The sequence below is a fragment of the Mustela erminea genome, chromosome 1, assembly GCF_009829155.1.
Source record: "Mustela erminea isolate mMusErm1 chromosome 1, mMusErm1.Pri, whole genome shotgun sequence".
In the NCBI taxonomy this organism is placed as follows: Eukaryota; Metazoa; Chordata; class Mammalia; order Carnivora; family Mustelidae; genus Mustela; species Mustela erminea.
In genome coordinates, this window is record NC_045614.1 from 172,002,226 (window position 1) to 172,008,225 (window position 6,000).

The window sequence follows — 6,000 nt, forward strand, 5'->3', positions numbered from 1 at the left end:
TTCTTGACTATCATCATAACAAGCAAGAGTAGAGGTTAGCCTAGTGGTTAAGGCTCTAGAGTTAGACTGGCTGTGTACCTGCCGTTTGTTCACTGTGTGACCTTGGGCAAGTCTCTTAAGATGACTGTGCCTCTGTCCCCTCAGTCAACAGGTAAGAGGATTACATGAGCTAAATTACATTAAGGCCTCAGAATAACATTTGCCATGTACTAAGTGGCCAAGAAATGTAAGCCACAGATGTCTTAAAGAGCCATCTGCAAACAACAGACTGTCCCAGAAATGAGGAGATAAGAAAAAAAGATCATCCAAAAGAGCTAGAACTTTAGAGATAATTTTTCAAATGACAGCACAAAGAAGGGTATAATGGCTCCATGTCTTGCCCGAGGTCACACAGGTGGTCAGCAGCAGCGTCAGGGCCAGAACTCAGGTTCTCTCTGCTCCAGCACAATGCCCTCAAGGAAGAGAAAGCAGGAGAGCGCCAACCCGACGCATGTAGGTTTACCTGACAGGTCTTGCCTACTTCCATAACTGTGAACTGCAAAGTTACAAGTATTAACTCATGAAGAGATGTTTCTCTCAGCAGGGGGAGAAAGAGCTGCTCTGCCGACACAGTGTGTATAGGAGAACGGGAGAGTTGGAACAATCACATCCATACCAAAGACTTTAGGGCAAGGCCTATCTCTAAAAAGTGTCAGGAATAATAGCCCGGAATAGCAGACTACATCAACAGAGCTTCCAGACAAACACCACGAAGTCTAAAAGGAACAGCCCAGCCTGGGTGGCTCAGTGGGTTAAAGCCTCTGCCTTCGGCTCAGGTCATGATCCCGGGGTCCTGGGATCGAGCCCCGCATCAGGCTCTCTGCTCAGTGCAGAGCCTGCTTCTCTCTCTCTCTCTCTCTCTGCCTGCCTCTCTGCCTACTTGTGTTCTCTATCTGTCAAATAAATAAATAAAATCTTTAAAAAAAAAATAAAAATAAAAGGAACGGGCCAGGCTCATTGCTCAGTCCTAACACACAGCCTGCTGGCCCTGAAGAGAGGTCACAGAAGTAGTGGAGTGGACAAGGAGACAGGACCCCAGAAAGAGATTGTTCCAGAAACACTTCCACCATATAACTGCTGCCATTTCAGCTTACCATCCCCCACCCTTCTACATCCCAAGCTTCCCCTTCCGCACCAGCCTCTCCGTACTGTCCTCTCCTGCTTCTCCCACCTGTCCAACCCTTCCATCCATGCACCTTTCACAGATTATCTTGAATTACAACCCATTGTCCCCAAGGATAGACCCATATTTTCCAGCCTTGGTGCTTTGCCCACGTCTCCCCTTTCTCCTAGAATGCCTGCTACCTGCTGTTCCATGAACCCTTTACTTTCAACCAAACCTGTTTGGCAAAATCCTTTCCCAGAAAACCAACCTTCTATGAATCCATCCTACAACAAGAAGTCCTATTTCCATTCTTTGCACTCCCAGAAACTTCTAGCTCTCTCTCTGGCACATGATAAATTCTACTCTCTTCTCAAGACTCTCTCTCCTTTACAGCCTTATATAGTGCTATTAATAAGAAGTCAGCACTCAGTAAATGCTAATTGTTAATCTGGGGGGTCAGAATGGTAGCTGAGAATCTGACATGAAGCTGAGGAAGCCGAGAAGGAAGGAAAGGAGAGTACAACAGAAAAGACTTACAATGTGCCAGAACTATTGTTTAACCTATGTTAACGCACTTAGTCCTTGAGACAACCCATGAAGTAGGTAGGTAATAATATCTCCACATTACAGAGGAGGAAACTGAGGCACAGATGATCTGAGTAACTTACCCAAGGTTCAAACAGTGGGGTTGTGAGTTGAACCAAGCCAACAGGCTCTTTCTATTGCTTCTCTGCAACTCTGTTCCTTCTAACCTGCATCCCTGAAAACCACTTCAACTGTTCCATCCACTGTTTGCACCACCGTTCTGATTCAAAAACACTCTGCAACTTGGCAATTATGGCACTAAATCTCCACCCATTGCTTCTGAACCAGAAATTACACATGAGTTTTGGTTAGAGATCTGCCATGACAATAAATAATATATGACAAAGTCTCAAATCCAAAACATTGTTTAAACAAATTATAGATATTTTGAATGGAATGGACCTCAGGCCATTCACCTAGCGCAATATTTGCCATCCTTTCCTTTCTAAATTCTGAAATATGTGTCACAATTATCTGCAAGTATACACATCTAATTATCACTCTAAATATTACTTTGATAGAATTAAGGGATTAACATACAACTATAAGTTATCGACACACACAATTGTCTGTCACATATTTAATGAGCTTTTGACCAATAATAAAAAGATTTTGGTCCCCTACTATGGATAAGAGAACCTAGAAAAGATGTATTTCGTTACAACCACATTCACATTCAGAATGTAAGTTAATATTAAACATCCTATTAACAGAAGCAAAAGTTTTGTTAATTCAGAATAAGTCCGGTAACTTTCTCAATCTTGTATCCAAACAGGGAAGGTGGGGGTGGATAAAGATTTCAGCTTTACAAATATATATTCTGTTCCCACAGAAAGAAATAGGAAAATAAATTTTTCAGTAGATTCCACTTTGAGATTTGGAGAGGCTTACAACGGGATGCCAGTTAAATTTCTGTTCCCAGGAAATTTTTGAAAATAACACACACGTAACCAAAAGAAAAAAAAAAAAAAGAAATGAAATTGTTAGCAAAGCAGAAGGAAAGGAAGCCGGGGGTCTGCGCAGATCGTGGCAGCAAGCGATCTTCTCATTTCCCTGATGAAGAGTAGATAATAAGAACAGCAAAAAGACGCAGGAAAGAGAGATCACAGCGGGAGAAATAAGATATCCAGCATGTCTCCAGAACTTACCCAACTTGGTCTGTTTACTCAACACTACTTTTCTCACTTTGCCAGTTTTAAATCAGACAGCGGCTGGGCTTTTGTTGTTGCTGTTTCTGTTCTTTTGATCCCAGAGCCCCCATGAAAATTAAACTGTGTGCTGGATGGGATCTGGCCCCGTCTCAGCGGAGGAGAAAAGTTTAAGCTTGGATCCTCGGTTGCTTCTTTGGGAATATGAATAATAATAAGTGGCTAGCAGGAGAGAACGTGGGGGACGTGCCCAGCTGACGTCGGGCCCGCGAAGGGGCCGCACAGTTCCCCAGCGCAGCTGTCCAGATGTGCTTCATCTGGTTCCCCCGCGGGGCACGAACCTCGGCGGGCCGACTACCCGAAGCTCCAGCTCATTGGTGGCCGCGACTCTTCGCTGGCCTCCTATTGGTCAGCCAGCCCGCCACTCTCGAGGGTTTCGGCCCGCCCCCGCCCGCCGGGCTAGTTCGCTCCATCCTCGAAAGGAACCTGGAAGTGCAGCGCGGGCGCTGATGTGGCACTCAACAGCGGCAGCGGGCCCGGGAGGGGCCCGGGATCGAGAGGGGCTCCTGCGCACCCCGACTTTACCCCTGCCCTGGCCCCCGTTATGCCCATGCTTTTAGGCCATTAGGCTGGTCTGCTTAAAACATGACTATTGCAGTCTGTTCTTGGGATGAAATTAAGGCACGCCAGAGTTGGCTTGAAGCCCCTGCATTTCCGAGTGGAAGGGACTGGGGCCCCGGGATGCCCACGCCCCCAAAAGGCGTTCAGGCCACGCCTGAGGACTTCACTCTTGCCGCTTTCTCTGGGGAGCCAATAATAAAATTCAAGAGACTGTTTCTTGGGGACAGTATTCTTTTGTTGGGGAAAAAAAATTTAATGAATCCTTCATTGAAGTCATTATTAGCCGGGAAGGTGGCTGTTTCCGCGGGGAAGCCCAGTGTTGGTTACAGGAGTGCTTTGGAAAACTTGGTTGGCTTGGAGTTTTTTGATGGGTGTTGGTAGTTGTGGAAAAATGGGAAATACTGCTTTATTTGTGAGACTTTAGACAGAACTGCACAAAAGGATACTTTGATCATGGGGAAATCATTGACTGGTTGATTAGCTGGGGTGGAGAGTGGTGGTCTGCAAATCAATTGCAATTATAATGTAAGGACATGATAGAAATGTGACCTCTCTAAGTCACTAAGATGCCAAGAGCATCACTCATTTGGGCCACACACCATGAAATGTCCCAGGCCTTGTACTAAACTGCTCTACCCACATTACCATATATAATTCTTACAACCATCTTATCAAGTCAATGCTATAATTATCTCCATTTTCAGATGAGACTACCAAGATGCAGAGAAGCCTATTCTAGCATGCTACCAAGGTCTCCAAATTATGTTTGTGGTACTGCATCATGGGGAATTACCATTATGATCTTACGTGCCATTTGTCAGGGAGCGGAGGAGTAGATCAGAATTTATTGAGTGCATGCCGCTACCTTCTGATGTCCAAAGATTTCACTACACAGATAATGTTCTCATGGTTGTTAAATTTGTTACCTATTTCTGTGTAACAGATTACCACAAATTTAGTAGCCTGAAACACCACACATTTATTATTGCACATTTTCTAAGGGTCGGGAGCCCAGGCATTGCTTAATTGGATCTTCTGCTTAGAGTCTCACAAGGTTGCAATCAAGATGTCTGACAGGCTGCATTCTCATCTGAAGGTTCAACTGGAAAAGTATTTGCTTCTGAGCTCCCTTAGGCTGTTAGCAGCAATCATTTCTTTGCAGTTACAGGGCTGAGTTCTCCGTTTCTTTTGGGATGTCACCTAACAGCTACCCTTACTTTCTAGAGTCTAGCTCTGCAGTTCCTAAAAGCCAGGAGGTGAAGATCTTGGGGGGAGGGGGCATGGGGAACCACCTTAAAGTCAGTCTGAGACCGTGGATTAATCAGACACCGTAGTCTAGGTACCTGATTACTATGTAATCACACCTTCACAAACTCTCCAAAAACTTAGGACCCTGCTCACGAAGTAAAAAAAAAAAATATTTGAGTGGATTAACAATATTCTATCCATCTGGGAGTAATGGAAATCCACAAAGGAGAGTTGGCCAATGAAATTAGTCATGAGTTTGGCTTTCTGGAACATTTGTAATCTGGTGCACTTTTTAATCTAAAAAGCCACTCAACAGTGGACTGATGGTCAAGGTATATATGATCAACCTTCCACACTCATTACCACTGACAAGAATCTGATATTAACCATTGGAACAGTTTCCTCAAAAGTTTACTGAAAAAAAAGATTCCTGGGAAATTCTACTTGTAAGAAAATGGTGTAGACATAATTTTCCATATTTGCCCTGCTAGTACAACTAAAAATCCTGACTTAATATCTGAAACACCTTGTTTTATTGTGCTTTGCTTTGTTGTGCTTCTCAGATATTGTGGGTTTTGGTTTTTTGTTTTTTGTTGTTGGTTTTTTTTTTCCCCCCCAAATTGAAGTTGTGGCAACCCTGTGTTGAGCAAGCCTAGTGGTGCCATTTTTTCAAACAGCACTTGTTCACTCTTTGTCTCCAGGACACATTTTGGTAACTCTCAAAATATTTCAAACTTTTTCATTATTATATTTGTTATGGTGATTTGTGATCAGTGATTATGACTTGCTGAAAGCTCAGATGGTAGCATTTTTTAGCAACAAAGAAATTTGAAATTAAGGTATGTACATCATTTTTTAGACATAATGTTATTTAATAGTTAATAGACTATAGTATAGTGTAAATATAACTTTTATATGCACTGGGAAACCAAAAGATTTATTTGACTCACTTTATTGCAATATTCACTTTATTGCAGTGGTCTGGAACTGAACCAGCAATATCTCCAAGGTATGCTTGTATATATAAGCATATGAAGACTATGAAAGTTTGCAAAAAGCAGGTAGACAAGCTAATAAGGTTTTCTTTTTGTCTCATTGTCTCAGACTTGGAAAACTTCAGACAAATTTCCCTCATGAACATAGATACAAAAATCCTTAAAATGTTAGCAAACAGAATTCAGCAATATATAAACATAACTAACTGTACACCATGACCAAGTGGGTTTTTTCCCCAAGGATGGAAAGCTTGTTTAA

General features: G+C 42.9%; 1 protein-coding gene across 2 annotated transcripts in view; it reads right to left on the minus strand.

Moving 5' to 3' along the window:
* The window catches only part of TMEM45A (transmembrane protein 45A), a 66,638-nt gene extending 63,419 nt beyond the window's left edge, over positions 1–3,219 (minus strand). For both annotated transcript variants that reach the window (XM_032350898.1, XM_032350906.1), the window contains exon 1: positions 2,878–3,219. The gene's annotated coding sequence lies outside the window, so the exon portion shown is untranslated. The remainder of the gene's footprint in view (positions 1–2,877) is intronic.
* Between the last annotated feature and the right edge of the window lie 2,781 nt (positions 3,220–6,000).